The sequence below is a fragment of the Marmota marmota genome, unplaced genomic scaffold (assembly GCF_001458135.2).
Source record: "Marmota marmota marmota unplaced genomic scaffold, marMar, whole genome shotgun sequence".
NCBI lineage: Eukaryota > Metazoa > Chordata > Mammalia > Rodentia > Sciuridae > Marmota > Marmota marmota.
In genome coordinates, this window is record NW_026000079.1 from 5,150,341 (window position 1) to 5,162,979 (window position 12,639).

General features: G+C 44.3%; 1 pseudogene; it reads left to right on the top strand.

Moving 5' to 3' along the window:
• Positions 1 to 460: 460 nt before the first annotated feature.
• LOC125620296 lies at positions 461 to 1,577 on the top strand (annotated as a pseudogene).
• Positions 1,578 to 12,639: the final 11,062 nt, after the last annotated feature.

The window sequence follows — 12,639 nt, forward strand, 5'->3', positions numbered from 1 at the left end:
AAAATTTTTTTTTAATGGACCAGGGATGGGGATGTGTTTCAGTGGCACAGCACCCCTGGGTCCAATCCCCAGTGTAAAACAAAAACAAAAAACAAGAAATAAGTCTATCCTTAAGAAGAGAGCAGTAGGTAACACTGAACAATGAGATGGGGGGTCGGGGGAACAGGTCACCTGAGACCTAAACCCAACTAGATGCAGCTTCATTCCCTACTCTCAGCCCTCTCATGTTACCCCCAAGAACTGGGCTTAGTCCCAGACTTTCTGGTGCCCTTCCAGTGTCCATGTGTGACTAAGACACAACAGACCGATTGCATTGCATGAAGCCAAGCAGCTCTTACAAGAATCTATTGCAAGAATCTATTCTGTCCCTGTTGCTGTAATAATCCATAGACGCTGAGTGAATTACATTAAATAAAGACCCTTCTGGCGCTATCTTATTCTGTGTTGCCTAACTTTAGCCAGTTGCAGGCATTCATTCAATAGACACAACTCTAATGAATGACATCTGACTTCTCTCCCTGTCTGTCCAGTTGCTTTACAGGGTCTGTCCTCAACAGACTCAGCCAGCTCACCCACAGTGCATGGAGCTGCTCCACTATCCACTAATGATCATCCAGAAAGGACAGAACCCTGAAGTGTGTGGGCATCACACATCATGACCAGGGCTTGTGCACCACCTTGTGGTGACTGACTGCAATGTCCTGGTAGACCCTTCACTGGGAAGGAGGGAATGGAGAGGACCTCATTTCACCACCCTGGCAGTGACAGGGAGGGGTTACATCTGGTGTTTCCTCTTGGAAATTCAGATGGACAGGAGACCCCCTTATCACATTCTTCTGTGATTTATATTGTAAAGCAAAAAGTGCTTCACTGTTCCTAAACCCAGATTCTTTGGAGATAGGTGGTGATATTCTGTTTCCTTTCTTCTAAGACACTGAATTATAAAATTTAAAAGGGGCATTTGGGGGCAAGAGCTTTATATTACATTAAGTGTAAATTTCAATTTTAAGATACATTTGGGCTCTTTCATTAAGCAGACTGGGGTGATCTCTAAAAATGGTTCACTACTCTCTTGACCCAGGAACCTGCACAAAATCATGCAAATCAAGAGATTCCTGTTCACTTTAAGAACACCCATGAAAGTGCCCAGGACATTAGGAGTGTGCATATCGGAAAAGTCACCAGCTATCTGAAAACTGTCACTTTAAAGAAGCAATATGTGCCATTCCAGAATTATAATGGTAGAAGCGTTAGGTGAGTCCAGGCCAAATTGGAACAGTACACCAGGTTAGTGGCCAAAAAAGAGTGCTGAATTTTTGCTGCACATGCTTAAAAATGAAGATAATGCTAAACTTAAAGAGTTGAAAGATTTTCTGATCACTGAGCATAGCCAGGTTAACACAGCACCCAAGATGTTCTCCTATACTTACGGAAACTGCGACTGAATTATCCCGTACATGACACCCCCACACACCCACATGGAGATGTCTGTTTCTTAAAAGGAAGAATTTGCCCCTAAATCAAAAGGGAAATTTGCACTTAAGAAAAAGGCATCCCAGAAGGAACTGAAGAAATGAACACATGATGCAAGAAAAAAATTAGCATAAAATAAATGCAAATAAAAGAAAAAAAACATCTAGATTTCATGAATATTAAAACATGTAAATAACAGGCATTCAAACGAAGATTTCATTTGCTAAAATTTTAGAAAGGAAGTCAGTGTCTATCTGTCTACTTGTTTATTTCAGCGTCCATGATTCTATATCACAGTTGTGGCCATTCATTAATGGCCAGGGTATAAAGTTGTAATGACCAATATTGTAGACTGAGAATTGGCTACCGATTCCCACCTGTCACTTGCTGAGTGGTAACCATGGCTACCAATTTCCATTTGCTGCTTACTGAGTGGTAACCATGGAACCACAATTAAGTTTCCTTCCTCAATGCACTTTTAGCCACAGATATGGGTTCAGGCATGTACATGAGAAAGGAAGAAATTTTAATATGATAACAAAATATCTCATCTCTTTGAAGTGGGGCTGCCAAGAAAAATGTCTTGACATGAATTTAGGGTGGAGGGTGAGAACCAGAGGATGCACACAGTGGTAAAAGATGATTAATGAACTACTAATCATGGGCAGAGGAATCTGGTTTGCTCCAAGAAAGAATAAAGAAGGGAATGGAGAGGTGTCCACGGGTGGTAGACGGCTGTGTGAGGCAAGGTGAAGCTCTGCCCGGGATACACAAATCTTAAAACACACACACGCACACACTCACCTATAATGAAAATGTGGATGCTTGCTTTAGTTAGTTATTTTTGCCTCTCTCCATTTTCTACATGTTGCAGCATATACACAATCACCTGTGTATAATGTGATCTTCATGAGATCAAGGGCTTTGTTTTTAATCCCTGCTGATTCCCTGCTTCTAAGAAGAGGGTCTGGCAAAAGTAGGTTCTCAATAAATACAGACTGAAGGTGTTAGTCAATTTTCTGATATTGTGACAAAATACCTGATAAAATCAACTTAAAGGAGGAAAGAATTATTTTGGCTCACAGTTTCAGAGGTTTCAGTCCTGAGTTGCTTGGTCCCATCACTCATAGGCATGTAGAGAGGCAGAACATCATGATAGAGAGGGTGTGGCAAAACAAAGCTACTCTGCTTATGATAGTCAGGAAGCAGAGAGAGAGAGAGAGAGAGAGAAACGGCCAGAGACAAAAAAATATACCCTTCAAAGGCATGCCTCCAGTGTCCTCCAGTGACCTTTCTCTCCCAAATAGTTTTTACCACCTCCCAATAATCCATTCAGCTACGAATCCATCAATGGATTAATCCACTGATGCAGTCTGAGCCCTCATGATCATTGGATCCAAGCCTTCAACCCATGAATGTTTGAGACATTTCAGATCCAAACCATAACATTCTACCACTGACCCCCAAAAGGCTCATGTCCATCTCATAATACAAAGTACATTTAGACCATTTCCAAGAGTCCCATGGTCTTAACAGTTCCAGCATTGCTCAAAAGTCCAAGTCCACCCAGCGGCTTGGGAGGCTGAGACAGGAGAATTACGAGTTCAAAGCCAGCCTCAGCAACAGCGAGGTGCTAAGCAACTCAGTGAGACCCTGACTCTAAATAAAATACAAAATAGGGCTGGGGGTGTGGTTTAGTGGTCGAGTATCCCTGAGTTCACTCTCTGCTACCAAAAAAAAAAGTTTGGCTTCACTCATGAATCACCCTCTCAGGGGCCACCCTAGGGACTCTGACTCTGCCACACATGGCCTGGTCTCCTGGGTCTTTCTTCACAATCTCAGTGGAAGCCTCCATGACCTGTAACTCTTGCATCCTTGAATGCCTACAAAATGAGAAGGACATGGAAGATGCCAAGGTCTGCCTCCAGCAGCAACAGTAACCAGGCCTCGGGGACCAGAGCTGCAGTGGACTCCGCACGCCTGGCAATCGGAACGTGGGCAAACGAGTCCTGGAGAAACAGCCTCCAAACAGCTGTGGGAGCAGGATGCTCCAGCTTGCTCTCTCCAATCAGAGTCTCTGAGCCAGCATGGGTGGGGCCCAGCCAATTCTTACGACGCCTTCCAAGCATCCTCCTTATTGCCTTGGTACCAGGTTCTTGGGTTCTTTTTAAAGGCACTAATATATTCAGCAAGTACACTGTCCTTGGCTTCAACTGCCCATGAGCTTTTTTCCTGGACAAACTGCACGTTTTTTCAAATCTTACTGCTCTGCTTCTTGCTCCTGGTTCTCACTGTGACCCTGGCTAAAAGGAGCCCGTGATGCCCATGCCGCTGCCTGAATGCTGCGCTGCTTTGAAATCTCCTCCAATATATTAATTAGTCCATCGCCTTTAAACTTTCTTAATCAAAGTCTCAGGACTTGGACAACATATAGGCCAGTTCTTTGCCAGAATGTAACACAAAGGGCTTCTTCAGTTCTGATGGAGTCCTTGTTCCCAACTGGAAAACCTCATGAGCGCCATCTTTACTGCCCACACTATCATCAATATGCTGCTTTTCCAAGTTCACACTAAAATCATCCATTAAACCCTGCTTATGACATTCTAGGGCTTCTCCAGCCTACGTTTCCAAAACTTCCCAAACTATTCCCACAAATCAGTCCCAAAGGCTTCTAAACTACATCCCAGGTATACTAACAGCCACTTTCAGGTACCAATTTTCTGTGTTAATCAGCTTTCCATCACTCTGACGAAACACCTGAGGAAAACAGATTAAAGGGAAAAATGTTTATTTTGGCTCATGGTTTTATTTTAGTCCACTGTCAGCTGATTCCATTGTTTCTGGGACGGTGATAAAACAGCCTTCATCGTGAAGGAAGGGTGTGGGGAGGCAAAGCAGCTCCTTCATGGTGCCTGGGAAACAGAGAGAAATAAAGGGGACAGGGATAAGATAGACCCTTATGTTGTGGCACATTTGAAATAAATCACTGGGTCAGTCTTGAAGCAGGGCATGAAACTATATTCAGCAGCAGGTCAAGGGGCAGCGGTCAAGTTTCCTCGGCACACCTCTACCCCCTGCAGAAGGTAGAGTATCTCGTTTATAGCCCAAAACCGCAAGATACCCCTAAGTAAAAGCCATGGCAACATAGGAAATGAGTCAGAATGACCAGATTCAGGGTACAATACACTGCCCAGGAAAAATGGGAACTAAAAGAAAACATCTTACATTGCATCAGAACTTAAAAAAAAAAAAAAAAGAATAAAGAAATATTTTTTCAGCTGCTACATGTTGCTAAACAGGGTGTGCTAGGCAGGGTGGCAGAGGCAGGGTTTTCTCCTGGGACAAGCATTTCTTATATGAAATAGAGTCTCAGGGTAAATGGAGTTTGCTGATGAAGGCATATGTAATTTGGGCCGTAACACTTCTAGGACACACCCCCAGTGACACTTCTGCAACCAGGCCCTCCTACCAGTTTCCACCACTCCCAATAGTGCTGCTGTCTGATAACCAAATCTCTACACATGACATTCGGGGGATATTTTAGTCTAAATCATAACACTGAATTTTTAAAAAGTAATAAAGACTTTTTAGTCCACTTTATGCTGCTATAAAGAATACCAATGACTGGGTGATTCATAGAGAAGAGGAATTTATTTCTAGAGTTCTGGAGGGGAAGTCCAAGGGCAAGGCACTGGCATCTGGTGTGGACCTTCTTACTGCGTCCCCACATAGTGCAAGGCAGAAGGGCAAGAGAGGAACTCGCTCCTCAAATGATGGAAGAGCAGTTGGCATTACTGTATCTATGAGGGCAGAGCCTCGCGGCCTAAACACCTCACCAAACTACATGCTCAGGTATACTAACAGCCAAAACCCGCAAGATACCACTAAATCAAAACCATAGCACCTCCCATTAGGCCACCTCCCCTGGGGCCCCACCTCCAGTACTGTTGCCTTGGGGATCAGGTTTCCAGTATATTAATTTGGGGAACACATTCAGACCATATCAAAATGGAAATTAACTTTTTAAAATCTATTCTAGCAGAGCACAGTGACAGGTGCCTATAATTCCAGCCCCTCCGGAGGCTGAGGGAGGAGGATCACAAGTTCAAGGCCAGCCTGGGTAATTTAACTAGGTCCTGTCTCAAATTTTAAAAAGGGATGGGAATGTGGCTTATTGTTTGAGGCCCTGGGTTCAATCCTCAGTACTGCAAAATAATAATAATAATTAAGTAATTAAATAGAACCTAACTTAATGTATCTTGGGCACAGATATGATCCCTAATAAGAATTTACTGTAATATAAATAAATGGTTTGTCTAAGGGTACTTTCTGTCTACTGAGTACACAAAGCTAGCCTTAAATGGTGAGGATGTTGCTTTTGTTTACAGTTCGGCCTTTAACCCCACACAAATCTATGCAATAACACGAAATAGCATTTAGCCTTGATCATTTCACCCAACATCTGTGAAACCCCCTTGCTGTCCAAAAGTGTAAGAGTCCTTGCTCTGAAGAATATCAGCTATGACAAAACAAAGTGAGACTTACCCAGTAATTCACAAGAGAAAATAATCCCAAAAAACTTAGGACTCTGAATGCTGATACAGGAATTAATAAAGTGGACCTGGCATTATGGGTCAAAGGGAAAATATGCTGCCTTATCTTTAGCACCTAGCAAAAGTAAATAGCAGGACTCGAACAAATGCATGTTGAATTTCCAAGACTGGTGAGAAAAGACTTGTGGTTGGAATGCACAGGAAAGGGCATTCCCTCACCAGGGATCACACAGAGCCGCGAGGGGCACGGCGCTGGGAGGTAAGACAGCGGTGCACAGACATCTCTAAGACTGAGGATGGACTGCTGGGGTAAGGACCAAGCAGAGGGGGCCAGATGTGAGACATTATCAGAACACTAGAGGAGTCCTAGGCCGGATGGAAAACACCCAGCAGCAGATCTTAGATATCACCTCCTAGCACCCATGGGCTGTAACAAGAGAGCACAGAGCAAAAGAATGTGCTGGAGCAACCCCACTTCTGGCTTTGTGGATTTTTTTTTTAACTAATTGACCCTTGGTTTCTTCACTTGTCAAGATAATTATAATCCTCACCTCTTAGTTTTATTGTGAGAACTAGACAAAATGTGCATGAAATATTGATCCAGGCTGGGATTTTCCTGGCACACCACAAGTGTTGAATGTATAGCAGCTGGTATGTACAGAGCGGTGGAACTCGGTGGAACACAGCTGAAGAGGATTAGAAATTACAAGCTTCAATGAGCACAAATCCTAGATCTATGCAGGGAGCCTCTAGCTGCTACAAGTGCAGTATTTAAAACGGCCTTGACCTTCAGTTATAGCAGAATCATCTTCCACAATGAAGAAAGTGCTACACAGTAGATGATTTTAAAAGAATTTGCTGATATTGAAAAAGTTACAGAAATGTGGATGGAAAGTAACAATATCATCTTAAGTGTCATGAAAACAAAGAAGTGAAAAAAAACGCAAAACTGAAATTCAGGAAGGAAGATATTCACAAACCCAAAGGAAAAACAGACTAAGCTCCATGTTGTTCTTAAGCAGAAATCAGTGGGGTACCATTAATTATGAGCACATTTATTTGGTGACAATCTGTTGTATGCTCTCTTAAGCAATATTTATAGAACACGTTCCTATAAAATCATTTCACAATGATCTTTATTCATTTCTGTATATTCAAGTCTTTTAGAATTACTGAACTGTTGATATACCTTAGAACAGAGAATGGACTTCAGTGTGAACATTTTCTCATTGACCTGCTTCTTCAAAGGCAAAGTGAATAGGGAGAGGTGGGTTTTGGAAGGAGACAGTGAGTTCACCTTCAGATGTTTTTAACTTGAGTTGGCTGATGAACGAACATCTTCATGGAAAGGTCCAGCAGGCTGTTGTATGGACACAAAGATTTGCAGGTTAATTTGCTTTAGGTGCTAGTTACAACCACAGACGGAATGAGATCCCTGGGGGAATACAGATGGGAAGAGGAGAGACCAGCTAAGGACGCATCTGAGGGAAAAGCAATGGAAGGGACCCCAGAAGAAGCAGAAGAGACAGGCCTAGAGGGACAGGGACAGCCAGGCCTCGGCGTTAGCAGAAGCTGGGGTGAGAACACATCCCCAAAGCCACAGGCCTCACTCGGGGACATGAAATGGGCCACAGACTAGCCACTAGGAGACCTGTTCCAGAGGTCTTGAGGAATTAGAAGAAAAGTGAATGCTGAGTTGAAATTGTTCAAGAAGGCTGGATGAGAAGGAGAGAAAAACGGAGAGGAGAGACAGGAGGGGGCCAGTTACTAAGCTTGTGTCCGTCAGCCTCAAAACTCCTCGCAGACTCCCACCCGCAGGCTGTGACTGGGCCTCCGCAAAAGGAACTGCTCCTTCCTGGGGCTTCCAGCTTGGCCAGCACCACTCCAGCCTGGCTTCCTCACCCAGCAGAGCAGCCTCCCCACAAAAGAACACCCCGCAGAGGTGCTGCTAGTCATGAGGAGTCCGAACTCACTTGGATTTTGTTCCTCAAAGACAACTGAATCCAATTCGCCATGTTTCCAGCCCCCACAAGATCAGCCATTAGAGAACCCCTGCACCAGCAGGAAGCACCCCCTTACCCGGTCAGAGCCTCTCCTCCAAGCTTCTGATCACTCCAGACTCTTCTTTGGCTCCCAGCCCTGGGAAAGTTGCTGCTTCCTGAGCTTGCCACGTCCAGGCACCCTGGTACCCGACTATTGCCTTTTGACCCCTGTGCTTATCCAGTAAACAACTCCTTGTTAACAAGTTACCTAGGCTCGATTACCTAGTTACCAATTCCTAGGCTACAAGTCCCTCTGTTAAATTCTCTCTGTTAAAATAACCTGATACGTAGGAGAGGAAGGCTTTCTTTTACCATGGCAAGATTTGAATGCATTTAATAGACTCCCAAGAAGGAACCCCTGGAAGAAAGAAAGAAAGAAAGAAAAAAGCAGGAGAGAAGAGAAAAGTATGCCCCAAAAATGAGCAGATGCAAAAGGGGCAGGATCAAAGGCAGGAGGCAGTTCTGGCACAGAACTGAGAAGGGACAAGAGAGGGAGGGGTGGGGTGGGGGAGATAAGTTTGTGGTGGTGGACACTGGGGGAAATCATGGTCACGGGGCTTACTGTCTTCATGATTTAGGAGGACAGATCCTCTGCTGAGCCAGGAGGAGGGAATCCAGAAGAATCATGGGAACCTGGAGCAGTCGCTGGGGAATGAAGAAAATCTGCTAATCAACGACAAGTAAAAGGGACTTATGAGAGATGCACCCGGCTGAAGCTGGAAGAGCACAAATCCATGACTGTGGGATCCCATCACCACGCCCGGTCACCGCTGAGGAGACCAGTTAGGATCTTGTTGGACAAATGCAAGGACAATGACTAAAGGGAAATGAGAATGCTGTTGACCCGACTAGCCAGAGACCAGCTTGGAGGTTAGGGGAAATCCTTTAGGGATTTGGCAGAAAGAGAAACTCAGAGATCAAGTGACTCTGGAAGGACAAAAAGAAGAAATAAGAAATAAGAAGAAATAAATCTTACAGAGCCAGAACAGTGAGAAAAGGACTCTACTCCAGCCAGGCACGGTGACACACACCTGTAATCCCAGTGACTTGGGAGTCTGAGGCAGGAGGATCACAAGTTTGAGGCCAGTGTGGGCAATTTAACAAGGCCCTGCCTCAAAACTTTAAAAAAAAAAAAAAGTTTTAAAAAGGAATGGGGATGTAGCTCAGTAGTAGAACAATCCTGGCTTCAATCCCCAGTGCAAAAATAAATAAATACATACATAAATAAAGGAAAAAAACACACACTTCTGGCTCTAAACTACTGATATCTGCTATTCCAGAAACAGACAATTTTAATTCTACTTTCATGTCTCACCCCTTCCCTAGCAACCTCCAGATGCTGAGAGAGAAAAAGGGAAATTATGATGTCAAACATTAGTTTTCATTGTAAGCTTTAAAAGAAACTCACATTGTTTGAGTTTCCTTTTTAAGTAGTTTGTAAAGATTTGTATTTCTTCTATTTATATATACTTCTATTTTTTACATACTTCTATTCTTTTTTAGAGTTCTTCTGAAGAATGCTGGGAAGATTTCTTTAGCTTTCAAAATTGAGCATGAAAGTCATGTGTCTCACAACTGCCTCATGGATTCATAGAACCCTTTTAGAAACTGAAGGTGTATTTGGGGATCTTAGTGGTCATGTTTTTTCCTATATCTCAAAACCCGATTTTATCATCCTAGGAATTATGTTTATTATTCTCAAATATACTGAAAATGAGCAAAATCCTAAGAAACCAGAAAAGTAATGAGTCACTCACGTGGACACTGCAAAAATGAAATAAATCACTATCATGGCATACCCACATCATCCTGTGGCATTTTTATGGTGATGGCCAAATATTGCATTAGCTTTCAAAAAGTTGTTCTACACCCTACATCTTTTGTGGGGTGTTAGTTTGGGGTTTTATTGTTGTTGCTGTTATTATTTGTTTTTGTTTTTGTATTAGCTTCCCTTGACACACTTGAGAATTTGGACTTTTTCATTTTCTTTGTGTAATGGCAAAAAGAAAAAAACTGACAAAAGAATACATTTCACAATTATCAAATGAAACAAAAGATAAATGCAGGCAGTTCCATTTCACCCTCTAAGGACAAAGATGAAATTAATTATATAAGTGAAATATCATACCATGAGTTTCAAAGGACAATATCCTAGATGAATTTTCTCAGACTTAGACATCCATGCATAAGAGAGTGAAATATGATGTCACTGAGATGCATCACCTCACTCATGGCTGATCAGGCTGACTTCTTCATGGGTGCCTATGTGACACTTCCAAAGTTGTACATTGGGTGCAGGAAGATGGCTGTCCACATGGAGAATACTGCAATTTGGTCTAGGAGATACAAGTACCTGTGCTGCTCTCCAACCAAACTTGCAAGAATCAACTGGCGAACATTATATTTCACCAAAAGGACAAAAAGGTATTCTCATCCCATTAGTGTTCAAAGGAAGAACTGCATCACACAATATTTTACAAAAACTTAAATCATTGCACTTTGCTAAAAAGATACATAACATTATTCTTTCATTTTTTACAATATTTATGCACTAAAATTAACTTGAAACAATTCATAACTGGACAAATGCTAAAGACAGGTGTGTGTAACAAATAGAAAGAAATAAATCATGAAGAAATAAAAACTTCTATTGACCACTTGAATTGACTTTTATAAATATAAACATGAAAAGGTTTTGCAATTATGAAACAAAGAAGATGCCAGAATCTCTTCAACAACAACAACAAAAAAGCCATCATTGTTGTTTATTTAAAAACTGCATTCTGAGCTGGTCGAGGTGGTGCATGCCTGTAATCACAGCAGCTGGGGAGGCTGAGGCAGGAAGATCAGGAGTTCAAAGCTAGCCTCAGCAAAAGCAAGGCGCTAAACAACCCAGTGAGTCTCTGTCTCTAAATAAAATACAAAATAGGGCTGGGGATGTGACTCAGTGGTGAAGTGTCTCTGAGTTCAATCCCCTTACCCCCCCCCAAAAAAAAAAATCTGCATTCTGGACTGGGGGTGTAGCTCAGTGGTAGAATGACTGCCTATCTATCATGTTTGAAGCCCTTGGTTTGATTCCCAGCATCATTTTTTAAAAAATAAATTGCATTTTAACAATGCACGTTTAAGTAGAACCAGAAGTAATGCTAAGATAGAGCCGATCAGACATGTATTTGAATTTGGTTTTTGTTTTGTTGCCGGGCTGGCTTTGAAGTTGTGATCCTCCTGCCTCAGCCTCCTGAGTAACTGGGCTAAGAGGTGCGTGCACTTCGCCTGGCTAGAGATCTACTTGAAACTTGAAATCAGTCTTTTTGAGATGGGTTCTTGCATAACAGTTCGTGAACAGTCGGCTACATTCAAATACACACAAAATAATTAAATGGAGGTGAGTGTGTCTTCAAATCCTGCTATATCTAAATTTGTATCATAATTTCTAATAGTTGTTTTTAGTATTTTATGAAATTGTTTGAAGGAAAGGAAAGGGAAAGGGGAGAAAGGGTCCATTGGACCCAGGTGTGGGTTTTTTGTTTGTTTTGGTGCCAGTATCCTGGGGGTCAGGGCCTTGCCAAGCTCTTCCTTGGGGAAGAAAGCCTCAAGTGGAACCGGGGGCCTCGGGAGACTCCGCGGCCTCCCAGCCCCCCAGCCCCCGTGCACCCCGGCTGGAGGAGGGAGAATGCGCACCACGACGGCCTCTCTCGGGCAGCTGCTAGGGCAGGATCCCTGGCATGTCCACTCCCCCGTCCGCGGGTGACCACGGGTGGCGCCCGCTATCCCCAGTCGGAGCCCGGCGCGGGGATCGGGACCCGCACGGCCGCCCCCGGCCACGTGGAGACGCGGCCCCGGGGTCTGAGTCACTTCCTGGGTGAGGCTCGCAGCCTCCGCTCTCTGCGCCCCATGCCGCCGGCGCCAACGCGCTAGTTTCTAAGTGGATCTTGAAAACCTCGGCTTCCTGCTCCCTGCGCGGGCTCCTCCTGACCGTGGCGCGGGGAGGGCAGTGGCCTTTTGGAGGGAGGAGGACCGGCCACTGCTGTTGAGGTCTCCGAAGGGAGGCCCTAGTGGCCCTGCCGCCTTGGTGCCCAAAGTCCCCCTCGGCCCCGAAGCTACGCGCTGTGCCCCTGGGGCCACTGAAGTGTCACCGGGCAGCTGCACGGCGAATACCTGCCGAGTGACCATCCTCCGCGCCCTGTGGTCCGCTGGCCAGCCTGGTCAGCAGGCTTCCTCTGATGTCCTAAGTTTGCCACTCACGATTCCCACCCCCTTTGCTCTAGAAAGGAGCTCGGTTTTCTCTCTTCCTCTAGACAACGCCCACCAACCGCAGGGAGAGGCCCCAACAATTAAGGTGTCAATCAAAAATAAAATACGACTAAAAAGTAAATAATCGGGAAATAGCAACCCGTCCCAGCAAGCAGAGGTTGGCTGAAAAACGGGTCGTTCCTGTTCACAGGGCGACGCGGTTTGTTCGTTTTTCGTTTGTTTGGTTTGCGTTGGCTCCTCACCAAGAGGTGACTAAATACGAGGGGAATCCTGCCCAGGGCTGAGGGACTCCAGTGGGGCCCCGGGGACTCAGCTGG